Here is an 18,728-nt window from a genome sequence, read left to right as displayed (position 1 = left end):
CTGTGAGTCTCTTGGCACCTCATATTTTTGAACTGTCTCTCCATTTGGAAAATGTCTACCCTTTTCTTTCTTCTATCAAAGTTCATGACCATACACTTCCCAACACTGTCACTCTAATAATAATTAAAATTAGACTTGAAGTTCAACTTGAAAACATTGCTGAAAGAACAAGGAGGAAATACTCATTTGAATAACATTCAAAGAGAATGCAGAGTCATGATCCTGGAACAAAAAAACACCTCTGGAAGAACTTAGCAGATCAGGCAGAAATCAAAGTCAAATGTATTATCAGTGCTATCATATACCACCCAGAGGTTCCTTTTTCTTGCAGGCATTTATAGAAAAATACAACAGAATTCACAAAAAAAACAAAGACTGTTTAACAACCAATATGCAAAAATAGACAATTTGCACAAATAAAATAACAATACTGATAATGAGTTGTAAATGACTTGAAAGTGAGTCTCGAGGTTGTAGAATCAGTTCAGACTTGGGATAAGTGAAGTTATCCAAACTGGTCCAGGAGCCTAATGGTTGTGGGTAATAACTGCTCCTGAACCTTGTAGTATGGTAGTATGGGACCTGAGGCTCCTTCCTGATGGTGATAGAGAGAAGAGAGCATTGCCTGGATGGTGGGGATCTGTGATGGTGGATGCTGCTTTCTTGTGGCAGCTCTCCTTGTAGATATGTTCAGTGGTGGGGAGGGCTTTGTCATGATGGACTGGGCCATAACCACCAGTTTCTGTGGCCTTCTCCATTCCCGGGCACCTGTATTTCCATACCTCCAGTCAGGATACACTGTACAGTGACCCAAAAACTTTGCCTGCTCAGATGCTGCCCAATGCACTGAGTCTTTCCAGCAACTTGCTTCTGCTCTAGAGGCACCTGCTCTCTAAGAAATCTTGTTGTATGTTCGATAAAGGAATCTTCCGGTATGTTGGGTCTTTATCTGTAAATCTATTATGCTGTGCAAATGGCACAGTAATCGGGTGCCACTCTAGTGTAGTGGATAACGCGAGGCTATTACAGCTTGGGACATTGGAGTGCGAAGTTCAGTTCTGGTGTCCTCTGTCAGAAGGCTTGTATTTCCTTTCCATTTGTGTATGGGTTTTCTCCAGGTGCTCTGGTTTCCTCCCACAGTCCAAAGACTGTAGGTGAATTGGTCATTAGAAGTTGCCCCGTGATTAGGCTGTTAATTAGGTAGGTTGCTGGATGATGCAGCTCAAAGGGCCTGTTCTGCACGGTATCTCCAAATAAACCAACGGCGAAATGAGTAAATAAATAAATAAACAAAGAAATAAATGCAGCCTCATTCATCTGGGTTTAGTTTGGCCATGGGAGTGAATGGATTCCTGTTGCCAAGAAAGCTTACCAACATCTCAGCATGCCTTAGCAATTTTTCCTGATATATATTGATACTGAGATTTATACATAGCCGTAGTCATACTCATACTTTATTGATCCTGGGGGAAATTGGTTTTCGTTACAGTTGCACCATAAATAATAAATAGTAATAGAACCATAAATAGTTAAATAGTAATATGTAAATTATGCCAGTAAATTATGAAATAAGTCCAGGACCAGCCTATTGGCTCAGGGTGTCTGACCCTCCAAGGGAGGAGTTGTAAAGTTTGATGACCACAGACAGGAATGATTTCCTATGATGCTCTGTGTTGCATCTCGGTGGAATGAGTCCTTGTTCTACCTCAGTGCACTGCATAACGATTCGATTTGTATGAACAGGAGGCCAGATAGGTTGCTGCGATCTTTCATTGATTCTGTTGTGGTTATTATTCTATGGATTCATTCAGTATGCCCACAAGAAAACGAATCAGGGTTGTATACGGTGAGATATATGCACCTTGATAATAAATTTACTTTGAACTGTATTTTGGTACGTGACAATAAAAAAAACCAGACAAACAAGAGTTCTCCATTGGCACTAATGTTTCCCCTGATGCTGGAGCCTGTGGTAGAACAAAGGACCCTACGGAAAATCCTGACTAACACTGTACTGCATCAAAGAGGGTCATTCTTACCCTCGGCCATTAGACTCTATAGTGAGTCAACCTATAGCCAGGAAAGTGATGACCCCCACTCCTGTTAGACTGTTGTTAACCTGTTTACCAGAGCTCTGTTTATCACACCCGGCTATCACAGACACCCTGTAAAATACTGCCATCGCTCTTTATCTGGCTGGTGTGAATGTGCACCCGTTACTGTATAATATTACGTTAATTCTTGCACTACCATCTTATCAGCGTGAACTTGGAAATCTTATAATCTTCGACTTGCACATCTTATTTTAAGGTAACTTATTTTTTATTCTCCTCTTCTAATATTCTTTTATCTGTGCATTTGTAATGCTATGGTGACACTGTAATTTCCTTTTGGGATCAATATCTATCTATCTCTCTAATGAGTGATAAACCAGCTTTCACATGGGCTCCTATCTGAGAATCCAAATGTATTTCAGAAACTGGTCCCTCCCTATCCAACCTGGTAGTTAACTGTATTTATATTTATTGATTCAGCAACACAGAGAGGAGTTGGTCCTTCTGTTCCAGCAGCCCTTGACTATCCGATTAACCCTAACCTAATCACGGAACATTTTACAATAATCAGTTAACTTACCGACTACGTCCCTGGTTTGTGGAAGGAAACTGGATGACCGGGAAAAACTCTTGCATTCCATGGGGAGGACATACGGGTGGCGACAGAGCAGAATTGAACTCCAAACTCCAGCGCCCCAAGCTGCAATATCGTCGCGCTAACCTATACGGTACAGTATGCCCAAACTCACTTTTTCACTTGTGTTACTTTGTGTAGACACTGCTCAGTTATATAGAACATAGAACAGTACAGGCCCCTCGGCCCACAATGTTGTGCCATCTCTTAACCTACCTTAAGATCAATCTAACTCTCTGCTCCCACATAATAAGGTATCCATTAGTCTTGCAAGACCATGGATCTGCGCCTGGAAAGTCTTCACTCTCCAGGGCGCAGGTCTGGGCAAGGTTGTATGGAAGACCAGCAGTTGCCCATGCTGCAAATCTCCCCTCTCCAGGACACTGATGTTGTCCAAGGGAAGGACATTAGGACCCATACAGCTTGGCACCAGTGTCGTCGCAGAGCAATGTGTGATTAAGTGCCTTGCTCAAGGACACGACACATGTTGCCTCGGCTGGAGCTCGAACTCACAACCTTCAGGTCACTAGCCCAATGCCTTAACCACTTGGCCACGTGCCCACACATGCTCCCACATAGCCCCTCCATTTTTCTATCATTGATGTGCGTAAGGGTCTCTGAAATGTCACCTTTCGTCCAATCACCTTAAAATGCCCCCTTGGGGAAAAGTCTCCGGCTGTCCACTTTATCTGGGCCTCTTATCATCTTGCCCAGCTCTATCAAGTCAGAATTAGGTTTAATATCACCGGCATATGTCGTGAAGTTTTTTTGTTTTTGTGGCAGCAGTACATTGCAATACATAATAACAAAAATGATAAATTACAATGATCAGTATCTATAAAATATAAATTACATTAGTAGAACAAAAAGAGAAGGGAGACTACTGATGTATTGTTCATGGGACAGACGAGAAGAAGCTGATCCTGAAATGTTGAGTGTGTCTTCAGGCTCCTGGGCTCCTCCTTGAAGGTAGTAAGGGGAAGAGGATATGCCCTGTGTGATGGGGCTCCCTAATGATGGTTGCTGCCTTTCTAAGGCATCACCTTTAGATGTCCTGGATGTTGTGGAGGCTGGAGCCCGTGATGGAGCTGGCTGAGTTTACAACTTTCTGCTGCTTTTTCCGATCCTGTGCGGTGGCCCCTCCACACCAGACGGTGATGCAAACAGTTAGAATGTTCTCCACAGTACATCTGTGAAAATCTGCGAATGTCTTTGGTGACATACCACATCTCCCCAAACTCCTATTGAAATATAGCCACTATGTGCCTTCTTTGTAATTACATTAATATGTTGGGCCCAGGAGAGATCCTCAGAGACGTTGACACCCAGAAACTTGAAACCGCTCACCCTTTCCACTGCCGATCCCTTGATGAGGACCGATGTGTGTTCCCTCCACTTAACCCTTCCTGAAGCCCACAATCAATTCCTTAGAGTGCAAGATTGTTGCTGTAACACCACTCAGCTAGCTGATCTGTCTTGCTCCTGTACACCTCCTCGATGCCATCTGAAATTCTCCCAACAATAGTTGTGCCATCAATAAGTCGCCGATGTATCTCTGTAAGATCCTCCAGACCCTTGCTAGCTGCTGTGGGAGGCAAGGGAGGGGATTGCTGGGGACTCTGACAGAGACTTTCAAACCTTCGCACTTCATAACTGAAGTGCCAGATGACCGTCAGTGTGGCCAGTAAGATGAAAAAATCTCTGAATCGGCCCAGCAGTCCCCTCCCTTGCATCCCAAGCAGCCTCTGGGGACTGTAGAAATGTACAGATGGGGAGGGTTCCTCCACATATGGTACCTTTATTCTGCAAGGGCAGAAGGAAATTGTAATTCTGTGAGCATAACATCAGTGTTATGGAAGCTATTGGGAAAAATAAACCTGAGGGACGGAATAACGTACACAGGGAAAGTCAAGGAGTAATCAGTCATACGCAGCATGGCTTTATTAGAAGCAGACTTGGTCTGTCCAATTTGACTAAATCTTTGGGACATGGAACAATACAGAACAAAAACAGGCCCTTCGGCCCACAATATTGTGCTGAACCAATTAAATTAGTAATCAAATTGCTAACTAAACTAATCCCTTCTGCCTACACAGTGTCCATATCCCTCCATTTTCCTCACATTCATGTGCCTATCTACACGTCTCTAATGGATCTGCCTCTCCCACCACCCCAGGCAGCGCATTCCAGGAGCCCGCCACTGTCTGTGTGTAAAAAAATAACACTTGCCCTTCACATCTCCTTTGAATTTACCCCCTTTCATCTTAAATGCAAGCCCTCTGGTATTAGACATATCAACCCTGGGGAAAAGGTACTCTCTGTATCTATACCCCTCATAATCTTATAAACCTCTATCAGATCTCCTCTATGTCTCTGCCGATCCAGAGAAAACAACCCAAGTTTATCCAACCTGTCATTATAGCACATGCCCTCTAATCCAGGCAACATCTGGTAAACCTCTCCTATGTCTTCTCCAAAGCCTCGACATCTTTCCTATAATGGAGTGACCAGAACTGTATGTAATACTCCAGATGTGGCCTAACTAAGGTTTTATAAAGCTCAAAATAAATTCCTGACTCTTGAACACAATGTCTCGACTAATAGAGGCCCTGTGCCTCCCTGGAGAGGTAACAAACAGTACTGATGAGAGTTGTTGGTGTGGTAGAACACTGGAGTTCAGAAACAGGCCCTTTGGTCCTTCTAGTCTGTGCCAAACCATTAACCTGCCTAGTCTTGTTGACTCGCACCCAGAACGTAGCCCTCCACATGCCTCCTGTCTATGTCCCTATCCAAATTCCTCTTAATCCTTGAAAATGACTCTGCTTCCACCACTTGCACCACTCTGACTGAAGAATCTCCCCCTCACGATCCCCTGAAACATTTCACCTTTCACACCTAATCCATGACCTCTAGTTGTAGTCTCGCCCAACTTCAGTGGAAAAATCATCTCCCCTTAATCTTCTATGTTCTGGGGAATAAAGTCCTAAACTATTCAACCTTTCCCTATAACTCCAGTCCTCAAGTCTTGGCAATGCCTTGTACATCTTCTCTGTGCTCTTTTGACCTTATTGATATCTTTCCTGTAGGTGGGTGACCAAAACTGCACACAATACTCCAAACTAGGCCACACAAGCATCTTATACAATTTCAACATAACATCCCTACTCTTGTACTCAGTACATCGATTTATGAAGGTAAATGCGCCAAAAGCTTTCTTTACAACACTATCTACATACTTGTGATGCCACTTCCAAGGTATTATGGATCTGTGTTCCCAGATTCTTCTGCTCTACCACACTCCTCAGTGTTCTTGCACTCACCGTGTAAGACATACGCTGCTTTGGTCCTTCCAAAATGCAACACCTCGCACTTGTCGGCATTAAATTCCATCTGCCATTTTTTTCAACTGGTCCAGATCCTACTGGAAGTGTTGATAGTCTTCCTTATTGTCCACTACACCGCGCCCCCCCCCACCAATCTTGGTGTCATCCATAAATTTACTGATCCAGTTAACCACATTATCATCCAGATCATTGATATAGATGACAAACAACAAAAGACCCAGCACCGTACCCTGCGGTGCACCACTAGTCACTGACTTCCAGTTAGAGAGGCTACCATCTACTACCACTCCCTGGCTCCTTCTATGGAAAATCCAATTTACTATCTCATCTTGAATGCCAAGTGATGGAAACTTCTTGGCCAGCCTCCCATGTGGGACCTTGTCAAATGCCTTACTAAGTTCTATGTAGACAAGAACTACTGCCTTGCCTTCATCAACTTGCCTGGTAACTTCCTTGAAAAAATCAGTCTATGTCTATCCAAATACTTATATTTCCGGCCCCTTAACTTTCCCTCTTCTTATGTCAGGCTCACCAGACTATAATTTCCTGGTTTATTCTTGGAGTCTTTCATAAACAACAGACCAACTCCAGCGACTCTCCAATCCTCCAGCACCTCACCCATGTGTTAAATATCTCCGTTAGGAGCCCTGCAGCTTCTGCACTAGCCTCCCCCCCACAGGGTCCGGACCTGGGGATTTATCCGCTCTAAATCCGCTCAAGATGCCAAATATCTCCTCTGCGTAATCTCTGGAGAGTTCATGACCTTGCTGCTGCTTTGCTTCACTTCTATAGACTCTGTGTCTGTCTCCTGAGTAAATCCAGATGCAAAAAAACCATTTAAGATCTCCCCCATCTCCTTTGGCTCCACGCATAGATTACCTCTCTGATCTTCCAAAGGACCATTTTGTCCCTTGCTATCCTTTGCTCTTATTGTATCTATGCAATCTCTTGGGATTCTCCTTCACCTTGTCTGCTAAAGCAACCTCATGTCTTCTTTTAGCCTTCCTGATTTCCTTCTTCTGTTCTCTTGCATTTCCAATCCTTCACAAGTACCTCATTTGGTCCTGCCTGCCTTTACCTGCTATACACTTCCTTTTTTTAATTAACCAGGGCCTCAATATTTCTTGAAGACCAAGGTTCCCTACACTTGTTATATTTTATTCTGACAGGCTTTGTACTCTTAAAATCTCTCACTTACCAAGTGCACCTCTGCCAGAAAACAGCCTGTCCCAATCCACACCTACCAGATCCTTTCTAATGCCATCTAAATTGGCCTTTGTCCAATTTCGAGTCTCAAGCCAAGGACCAACTCTATCTTTTTCCATAATTACCCTGAAACTAATGGCTTTATGATCACTAGATGCAGTGTTCCTTTAAACACTTCTCTCACCTGCCTTATCTCAATCCCTAATAGAAGGTCTAGTATCACTCTCTCTCATTGGGACTTCTATGTACTGATTAAAGAAATTTTCCTGAACACATTTGACAATCTCTTCTCACAGTATGGGAGTCCCAGACAATATGTGGAATGTTAAAATCACCTATCATAACAATCTTGGGATTCGTGCAACAGTCTGCAATCTCTCCACAAACTTGTTCCTCTCTGACTTGGATGGTCTGTAATATAATCCCATTAATGTGGTGATACCTTTCTTATTCCTCAGCTCTACCCATAACACCTCACCAGACGAGCTCGCCAGTCTGTCCTGACAGGGCACTGCTGTGACATTTTCCCTGACTAATCATGCCACCCCTCCCCCTTTAATCCCTCACGCTCTGTCATGTGTAAAACAATGGAACCCCAGTGCAGTGAGCTGCCAGTCCTGCCCCTCCTGCAAACAAGTCTCACTAATAGCTACAATGTCATAATTCCATGTGCTGATCCATACCCTAAGCTCATCCGCCTTTCCTACAGGACGCCTTGCATTGAAATGTACATAGCTCAGAACATTAGTCCCAGCTTGTTAAACTTTTAGAGCCCTGACCTTGTATGTAGGCTTAACAAAATCTATGTACACAGCCACTCCAATATCTGTTCTGGTGCTCTAGTTCCCATCCCCCTGCATCTCTAGTTTAACCCCCGCCCCGGGGTAGAAGCTTCAAGGCAGGTAATAGACAGAGTATAGAGAGCCAGAGGGGTTTACATAGACATAGAGGGCCAGAGGGGTTTACATAGACAGAGTACGGAGGGCCAGAGGGGTTTACCTACACAGAGTATAGAGGGCCAGAGGGGTTTACCTAGACAGAGTATAAAGGGCCAGAGGGGCTTACAGACAGACAGAGTATAGAGGACTGGAGGGGTTTACAGACAGAGTATAGGGGACTGGAGGAGTTTACAGAGTATAGGGGACTGTAGGGGTTTACAGACAGAGTACAGGGGACTGGAGGGGTTTACAGACAGAGTACAGAGGACTGGAGGGGTTTACAGACAGAGTATAGGGGACTGGAGGGGTTTACAGAGTATAGGGGACTGTAGGGGTTTACAGACAGAGTACAGGGGACTGGAGGGGTTTACAGACAGAGTACAGAGGACTGGAGGGGTTTACAGACAGAGTATAGGGGACTGGAGGGGTTTACAGAGTATAGGGGACTGTAGGGGTTTACAGACAGAGTACAGGGGACTGGAGGGGTTTACAGACAGAGTACAGAGGACTGGAGGGGTTTACAGACAGAGCATAGGAGACTGTAGGGGTTTACAGAGTACAGGGGACTGTAGGGTTTCACAGACAGAATATAGGGAGTGGAGTGGTTTACAGAGGGCAAAGGGATTGCTGAGGGATTGCAGGGTAGGGGGGAAGCAGAGAATGGACAAGGTTCCAGACAACAAGAGAGCGTGAAGAACTGCTGGGAATTGCAGGCTAAATTTTTGTTCAGGTTTACTAAATCGAAACCTATAGTGAAATGTGTTGTTTACATTAATACCCAACAAAACCTAAGGATGTGCTGTGGGCAGCCCACAAGTGTCACTACACATTCCAGCACCAACGTAGCATGTCCCCATCACTCAGCAAAACAGCACAAGCAACGACAGCAACAGGGACTGCCCCCCTGCCTGGTCTGGGAACTGGACTGCGGCAGACAGGAAGCCTCTACAATAAGTAGTTAAATCTGCCCAACGCCTCGCTGGCACCAGCCTATCTACCATCAGGGACATTGTACACAGAAAGATGCCGGAATTGAGCCAGTAACAACATGAGGGATCCCACGCCAGGACGCAGAGACTGAAAAGCTTACTTCCCCCAGGCAGTAAGAGTGATCAGCACCTCCAGCCACTAACCCACCACAACTTGTCAGTCTCATTATGTACAGACAATCAACCTATGTATATCAGCTATCTTACAGCACAGTATACACACACACACACACACACACACACATATATATATAAAACAAATTTCAATACATATGTGAGTGATCATAAACCTGATTCTGATATGGGTCTCTTTTGTGGACTGAGGGTGGGAAGGGGACAGGGAGAGGGGAATTGTGGTTGGCAGTATGGGGAGAGAGAGGAGGGAGAGCAGGAAGTACCAGAGAGACATTCTGTAATGATCAATAGACCAATTGTTTGGAATCAGATGACCTTCCCTGGTGTCTCACGGGTGGGTTTGTCCACACCTCCCACCAGATTTACAAACTTGCTCTCTGCTCCATGTTGACAAGTACAGCACTCTGCAAAATTCCTGGACACCACAGCTCTATATATGGGCCTAAAGCTTTTGCACAGTTCTGTACATACTTATATTTGTGGTGTTTTTTAAATTTATGATTGTGTTCTTTATCTTTTGTGGTTTTTTTTGTGCTGCCTTGCAGTTTGAGTTACAATTATTTTGTTCTCCTTACTGGAAATGACATTAAACAATCTCGAATCTGGGACAAATTGAAGCCGATATCCTCTCTCCCACCGATGGGAAGATACAGAGAGTGAAGGATCGAGATGACAGAGGTCAACTGCAGAGCGGGGATGGAAGGATGTGACAAACAGCCGGAGCAGATGAAGAAATGTCACTCTTTGATGAACTGTCCATGACAGGGGTTGAGGACACAGTGACGGGAGCTTTCTCAGAGAGTCCATACTCTTGGCCAAACCGGGCTTGCCAACTGCGAAGCAGCAACAAGTTTTGCTGTAAGTGCATCAGGAGTCAAATTCCTGTTCCTATTTCCGTTCTGATATTTCAGTCCATGGCCGCCTCTTTTGCTAAGATGAGGCCACTCTCAGGGAGAAGAAGGAACATCTGGGTAGCCTCCAACCTGATGGCATGAACACTGATTTCTCCTTCCAGTGAAAATTTCCCTCCCCCTTTCCTCTTCTTCAATTCCCCACTCTGGCCTCTTAGCTTTTCTCCTCACCTGCCTATCACCTCCCTGTGGTTCCCCTTCTTCCTCCCTTTCCTCTCTTATCAGATTCCTTCTTCCCCAGCCCTTTACCTCCCCTACCCACCAGTGTCAACTATCACCTTCAAACCAGTCCTCTTTCTCCTCCTTCCACTCCCCCCAACTTTTTTTGTTCTTGTGCCTTTCCCTTCCTTTACAGTCCTGATGAAGGGTCTTGGCCCGAAACATCGACTGTTTACTCTTTGCCATAGATGCTGCCTGGCTTGCTAAATTCCTCCAGCATTTTGTGTGTGTAGCTCTGGATTTCCAACAGCTGCAGAATCTTTTGTGTTCAGGAGTCTAAATGCGTCGTTCACAACTTCCTTCATTTCATATTCAGCATTTAATAAAAATATCTGAAACTCGGCCAATTATCTAACAGACTGGCACAAGCAACTGCTGTCAGATTGTCCAGCACCAGATGCACATCTGGTCACAAGGAGGTCAGAAAACATCTGGAGCCTGTGTTTATAGACATGATTAAGATATTGTGCAATCGGTTTTAAATCTTAAGTGGAAACGCACGTGAATTATGACAAAATACTCTGAGTGTAACTTTAACTTGCTCGATCATAGTTTTGAAATGCAGGAACGAATAAATTGGCACTCAGAATGGTTTCCAAGCGTGTGTGTGTGCGTGTGTGTGCGTGTGTGTGCGTGTGTGTGTGTGTGCGTGTGTGCGTGTGAGAGTGTGTGCGCGCGTGTGTGCGTGTGAGTGTGTGTGTGTGTGTATGTGCGTGTGTGTGTGTGTGTGTGCGCGCGTGTGTGAGTGTATGTGTGTGTGTGCGTGTGAGAGTGTGTGAGTGTGTGTGTGTGTGTGTGTGTGTGTGTGTGTGTGTGTGTGTGTGTGTGTGTGTGTACTTTAAAAAGGGAGATCCTGGCTATTTCTCCCCCTGTGCTTTCTGCACTGTATAAAAACATCATTACTGATGTGATGACTCTACACAAACCCCTCATCCTTTTCACAAACCAAAAACTGATTTCATCTTGTGTCTTGAATCTACCCAGTCACCGACTCTCCGTACAATCCTCTTGGTTGGGCGGAGAATTCCAGAGACCCTCCACCCTCTGGGTGAGGAAACCTCTTCCTTCCTCTCTGAACAGTCGACCTTTTACTTTGAGGGAGTTGCCAAGCACTTCATCTGCACATCCACTTTCCAATAAATTCAGGAGTGCAGCAGTTTGGTGATATCCAAAAAGAAGGAGAATCCCATCTGCAGGCTGAGAATAAACGGGGGAGACATAAAACAAGTAGAGAACTTTTGCTACTTAGGAAGCTGGGTGACATCAGATGGCAGGTGTGAGTTGGACATCAAAAGAAGAATAGGGATGGCAAAAGACACCTTTTTTAGATTAGATTATGAGGACAGTCAGTCCTCGTTTATTGTCATTTAGAAATGCATGCATTAAAAAATGATACAATGTTCCTCCAGAAAGATATCACAGAAACACAGGACAAACCAAGACTAAAACTGACAAAACCACATAATTATAACATATAGTTACAACAGTGCAAAGCAATACTGTAATTTGATAAAGAGCAGACCATGGGCACGGTAAAAAAAAAGTCTCAAGTCCCAATAGCCCCATCATCTCACGCAGACGGAAGTGCTGCAAACTTGCCAATGCATTGGAAGCACCCGACCGCAGCCGACTCTGAGTCTGTCTGAAAACTTCAAGCCTCCGACCAGCCCTCCGACACCAAGCACCATTTCTGCCAAGTGCTTCGACCCCCGCTTCGGCCGCTGAGCAACAAGCAAAATGGAGGACTTGGGGCCTTCCCCTCCGGAGATTTACGAGCATGAAGAGTATACTGACCAATACTAAACTAGGCATGACAACCCGCCTCAAAGTACTGAAATGTTACGTTTATCCAGGTATGTTATATGGCTCTGAATGTCCGACAATACCTTGTAACATGAGGAAATGAATTTTAGCAGCAGAGATGTGGTTTTTGAGGAGGATGCAAAGAATATCATGGACGAAATGAATATCTAACGAGGATGTCATGAACAGAGCAAACACAAAAAGAGAAATAATGTATGAGATCATGAAAAGGCAACGTAACTTCATTGGACATGTGACTAGGAAAGAGGAGTTAGAATGCATGGGAATTATGGGAAAGATTGAGGGGAAGAAAGCAAGAGAAAGACAAAGACAAATGATGATGGAGACAGCAGCCAGAGAACTGGAAATGAATACCAATGAATTGATCCACTTGACCCGAAATAGGAATGTGTGGGCCATGGCAGTCAAAGCACCTGATAATGATGATGAGTGCAGCGATTAGAGTACGCTTTGTAGCACCAGCAACAACAGTTCGCAATTCAATTCCCATCGCTGTCTGTAAGGAGTTTGTACTTTCTCTCCGCAACCGTGTGGGTTTCCTCTGGGTGCTCTGGCTTTCTCCCACATTCCTAAAATGTACAGGTTAGTAGGTTAATTGGGCCCATGGTTGTAGTTGGTTAGTATGGGCTTGTTGGGCAATAAAAGCTTGTTACAATGGAGTACCTCTCAATAAAATAACTAAAAATAAATCCGTGTCTGCGCATGTGTACACTGTGTTTGATGGGTCCAACGGTTGCAGAAAAGACAATATTGTGGTAGGGTATGCCAGTGCACCTCTCACTTCTGGTTTGTGCATTTATGGCTCACCCCTGCCCTGTATTGCAGATTCTACTCCCCCAGAATTGAACACAGGTAACCATATTGCTTCACTGAGCCAGGGAGGGGAATACAGACTGGCCTTCACCAGCACATGGCGTCACAGCAGAAAGAAGTCGTTTTATGTACATTGAAATTTTGAAACATATGTGAAATCACTAACGACCAGCACAGTTCGACGATATGCTGGGGGCAGCCCACAAGCGTCATCGGACTTCCGGCACCAACTTACATGTTTGGACAGTGGGAGGAACCCAGAGTACCCGGAGGAAACCCACGTGGTCACGGGGAGAGGAAAGAATGTGATAGGAGAGGAGAGGAGGGTGGACCATAGGAGGAAGGGAAGGAGGTGGAGTGTGACAGGCAGGTGAAGAGCAGAGGGAAGATGCCAGAGTGGGAAATCGAAGAGGGAAGGGAGAGGGAAACACTTGGTGGGTGATTGATAGATTATTAATTTCAAAGTTCAAAGTAAATTTATGATCAGAGTATGTACATGTCTCCATATACTATCCTGAGGTACATTCTCTTGCTGACACTTGAAGCAAAATAAAGAAATACAATAGAATTAATGAAAAGAAATACATAAGCAAAGACTGACAATGGGCTTTCTCTATTCGTTTTACAGCTGTACAGATCAACAATTGCTCTGAGCAGGAAATTTTTACACGGCCTGAAAACTGCCGGCACTTTGTGATGTAGAAGAAAATTCCAGCTGTGCTGCTACAAAGGCGATATGCGCGACAGCATTTCAGTTACTTCGCGGCCAGGCAGTGTCTGTGCCGGCAAACAACCTCTGTTCAAAAGATTATTCATGCAAATTTACAAGAAACAATACTGAGTTGTCAAATCCTTGAAAGTGAGCCTGCAGGTTGTGGAGTAAGTTCAGAATTGAGATGAGTGAAGAGACGTTTCCATTGCTGCCGCCCCCAAAGGAATTGAATGCTTTATAGACGGTAATAATCATATTTCAATTTGAATTTGTTCACATACTTGCTGTTTGTATGTCATGTATTTTTGTGTGAATAAACGTTTGTGGGTTTGGGGAAGAAAAGACTTTTCCATTCCTGAGCATTAATGCTTCCACTTCGTACTGGATGTATCGAGTCCAGATACTCTGCACTGCATGTATCCGTTCACATACGCAGATGAATGATTACTGGTTGTCTCATCTCTCCGACTCTGAGTAGCCACATTGGCCTGACAGTTGGATCTTTCACTTTTTAAGAAAGATCAGATCTGCCAGACAGAAGTACCTGCACTTTCCGAGGAGGCTGAAGAGAGCTGGACTTCGCACGTCCATGCTCCCACTGGAGAGCATCCCGAACAGACTGCTTCACCGCTTGGTACAGCAACAGCGCTGCGGCGAACAGGAAGGCTGGACAGTGGGAATTCAAAATGCCCAGCACTGGCGCCAAGGACATATATCCAGAAGGTGCTGGAAAAGGGCCAGTAACATCATGAAGGATCCCACCCACCCTGCTCATATCCCACTCCCATCAGGGAGGAGGTTACGTAGCATCCACGCCAGGACCACCAGACTCGAAAACAATTACTTTCCCCAACACCTCCACCCACTAACTCCACCAATACTTTATTATTTCCCAACAGTCACCTGATGTACAGCTCAGCGCCACTTTATGGCCATACAATCAATGAATGCATTTCAGCTATCCCATGTATTTATATTTATTGTGTGTTTTAATTATTATTGTATTCTTTATCTTTTCAGGGTTTTTTTGCGCTGCACCGGATCCGGAGTAATAATTCTCCTTACACTTTTGTAGTACAAATGGGATTAAACAATCTTGAAATTTGAAAAGGACCACATTTCACCGCAGCCAGAACACCCTGGTATGCAGGAATATGGGTCCGAGGAAACAGCTTTGCTTGTTTTCTGATCTCAAGGTTGGCCGAGTACGGTAAATACGGTCTGCGCTGCCCCGGTCGGAGCCAGCTTTGAAATACTTTGGGAATGGTGCAATGTGGCAGGCGGCAGGCGACAGGAATGGAAAGTATGCCGCTGATGGTGTTTTTGGCACAGCTGGAGGAAGAGTGAGGGGGTGGGGGGGGGGGGGTCAGGCTGGCCGTGGTCAGCGTTGTAATTGAAAGCATCTGCCTGCTGCCGGGGGCCGGCGTGAGGAGAGCGTCACGCCCCTCGGGGAAGCGCCGGAGCCAGCGCATCTGTTTTGAGCAGCCCAGGGACTAAAATTCCTGATGATCACCTCTGCCGAAGATAGACCAAAAAAAACTAACTCATCTATCCCAATGGGGTAATGACTCCCACCCCTTCGGCTCCCTGTAAACCCTGCCTATTCTTGTAATATTTTTCTGAGGTATCTTACAAACACTTCACCTCCTCGCATACCTTATAGTACCGCTGGAATTAGGCCTATCCTTGTAAACTTTAACTACCTTATTCGTAGGTGGTTGGGAAGCTATGAACTTGTTCACTAATGTCAGTCGGACTAAAACTTTGGCGGCGGCACGATAGCGTAGCGTCTCGGGCTCGGCTCCCGCCGCCGTCTGGAGGGAGTTTGTACTTTATTCCCCGTGGGGTTGCTCCGAGTACTCCAGTTTTTCTCTCACAGTACAAAGACGTACGGATTAGTAGGTTTTCAACACGAGAAGGTCTGCAGGTGCTGGAAATCCAGAGCAACACACTCTCTCACACACACACGCAAACAGCGGGTCAGGCAGCATCTATGGAAATGAATAAACAGTCGAGGATTTGGGCCGAGACCCTTCATCGGGACTAGAAAGGGGAGGGGGATGCTGGAATAAAACAAAAGTGGAATTTAGAAGGCTGAGAGGGGATCTTATTGAAACATACAAGATTATTAAGGGATTGGACACGCTGGAGGCAGGAAGCATGTTCCCGCTGATGGGTGAGTCCAGAACCAAAGGCCACAGTTTAAGAATTAGGGGTAGGCCATTTAGAACGGAGTTGAGGAAAAACTTTTTCACCCTGAGAGTGGTGGATATGTGGAATGCTCTGCCCCAGAAGGCTGTGGAGGCCAAGTCTCTGGATGCTTTCAAGAAAGAGATGGATAGAGCTCTTAAAGATAGCGGAATCAAAGGTTATGGGGATAAGGCAGGAACTGGATACTGATTGCGGATGATCAGCCATGATCACAGTGAATGGCTGTGCTGGTTTGAAGGGCCGAATGGCCTACTCCTGCACCTATTGTCTATTGTCTATAAAGAGGACTAGCTGGAAGGTGATAGGTGAAGCCAGGTGGGTGGGAAAGCTAAAAGGCTGGAGAAGAAGGAATCTGATAGGAGAAAGAGAAGCGGTGGGGGGGGGGGGGATCACGGCAGAAGGAGGGAGTGATAGGCAGGTGAGGAGAAAAGGTGAGAGACCAGAGAGGGGAAATGAAGAGGGAAGGGGAGGGAAAAAATTACCAGATGTAGAAATTGATGTCCATGTCATCAGGTTGGAGGCTACCCAGATGGAATGTGAGGAGTTGCTAGTTAGGAGAGGGTTAATTGGTCACATAGATGAAATTGGGCAGTGCTGGCTCGCTGTTCCAGAAGAGTCTGTTACCTTGTTGTATCTCTAAATAAGGTTCAAGGGAATGAAAGTGTGCCAGTCCATCAGAGGTAAAGCCCTCTCCACCATTGAGCTCATCTACAAGGAGCACTGTCACCAGAAGGCGGCACCCAAAATCAAGGATCCCCACCATCCAGGACATGCTCTCTTCTCGCTACTACCATTGGGCAGGAGGTACAGGAGCCTCAGGTCCCAGACCACCAGGATCAGGACCAGTTATTACCCACAACTGTCAGGCTCCTGATGGTGAAGAGCGGATAACTTCACTCTCCTGAACACTGAACTGAGTCCGCAACCTTAAACTCATTCCAATGTATAGTTCCATGGTGGGAGTCACTTGGGGCCAAGTTTCTTCCCCCCCCAATTCTGATGTTTGATCTGAACAACAACTGAACCTCTTGACCATGTCTGCATGCTTTTATGCATTGAGTTGCTGCCACATGATCGGCTGATTAGACATCTGCATTAACGAGCAGGTGTACAGGTCAGTGTACCTGCTAAAGTGGCCTCCGAGTGTATTTGTAGTTTGATAATAAATTTGCTTTGACTTTGACACTGACTGCTACCTGAGTGATATTGGGAGAGGAACTTGCTGCTTAGTGGAGCCTTTTTGAGGTCCGCTGTTGGTCAGGATTGACCATAGATATTGTATCCCAGCTTTCGACATGATATGTAATCCAGGGCAGTATGGTATGTCTGTGTAACAGGCTTCCCCTCTCCACACAGGTGATGAATCCAAAGGAATGGCAGCGAGTGTTACAGTTTGGCATCAGCGGTGTCACAGGAGTCAGCCTTGAACCCAGTGTAGGACTGCCTGAGGGACTCCAGCTCCCGACTTTTCCCCTGACTTTACTCCGAAGCCTTCCCCATGAGTGGGTACAGCCACAGATCAGCGGAGGTTTGAGATCGGAGTTTTCCTTCCCCTAGATTTGCTGCCAACCACGGCTGACGAGCCCCATCTGCCCAAAGCGACTGGTTTTAAGGCAAGAGTAACCTGCTTTTGCCCGCTCTCCTGTCAGTAGAAATGGTTCCACTGGGCTTTGTAGCTAAACCAGTTGCGAAGGTCAGGAGCTGGACTTGGCTGACGGAGATTATTTGGCACTCAAGTCACTGGGAGCATTTAATACGTAGTAGGAGTTTACCCCACTACCCTCCCCCCACCTTAAAGAACCAAGTGGAGCCATTTAGGGCAAATGGAGGACGTGAGAGGAGGTTGCCAGGCAACAGGCATGATGGAAGGGCCGAGTAGCCTGTTTCCACACTGCAAAACCCAATCTGACTCTGCAAAGTTCCAATGTTTCAGGCCAGCCAGGCTCCAGGCTGCGAGGAAACAGTGCTTTCCTTTGCAGGAAACCTCCTTTTCATGTTCCACAGGGGGCGGGGGGTGGTTTACCAGCTGCAGACTCGGTAACCACTGTTTCAGCAGAAAGTTGATAAGTAACTAGTTGAAAACAGGCTTAGAGTGAAAAAGTATAACTAACCCCCCACGTTGTGGTGGGGTGGTTGGGTTACAGAAACTCCCCCTTACAGAAATCACAGGCCTTCCCATGCTTTTGAGATAGTGATAACATTTACTCTGACTGAATTTAAATAAAACATAAATAAATCAACACAAAAATGATCTTTCTCATAGAGTCATAGAGCACAATAGGACAGAACAAGCACTTTGGCCCATCTGGTCTGTGCTGAAATGATACTTTTCCTAGTCCCATTGACTCACACCAGGACCGTAGCCCTCCAGCCCCTCCCATCCACATACCTAATCAAACTTCTCTTAAATGTTGAAATCAAACCTGCATCCACCACTCCCACTGGCAGCTCGTTCCACACTCTCACCACGCTCTAAGTTCCCCCTCAGGTTCCCCACACAGATGTGGTAAACAGACTAAAGTAACTGCTCACAATGACTTTTCATCAAGTGCAGAGCTGCCTTGAGCTCTTACTTTAATCTGTTTACCAAATACTATGATCTCATCTTCACATCCAGGACTGAGATCATGCAGTTTGGATGCAGGGAGAACAGTGGGAATTATCTGGTGTGAGATGAGAGATCAGGAGCTGGGGAGGAGCCAGGCCAATAGAAAATCCACTTGGATGATACCCCAGGA

The 18,728-nt window shown here is 45.6% G+C and overlaps 1 protein-coding gene across 8 annotated transcripts in view; it reads right to left on the bottom strand.

The window, feature by feature from the left end:
• LOC140198299 (tenascin-X-like) overlaps window positions 1–18,728 on the bottom strand; it is a 225,612-nt gene that overhangs the window by 164,307 nt on the left and 42,577 nt on the right. The gene's annotated exons all lie outside the window — the stretch shown is intronic.

This window comes from Mobula birostris, chromosome 5 (genome assembly GCF_030028105.1).
Source record: "Mobula birostris isolate sMobBir1 chromosome 5, sMobBir1.hap1, whole genome shotgun sequence".
Classification (NCBI taxonomy): domain Eukaryota; kingdom Metazoa; phylum Chordata; class Chondrichthyes; order Myliobatiformes; family Myliobatidae; genus Mobula; species Mobula birostris.
This window is presented reverse-complemented; position numbering and strand designations above follow the sequence as displayed.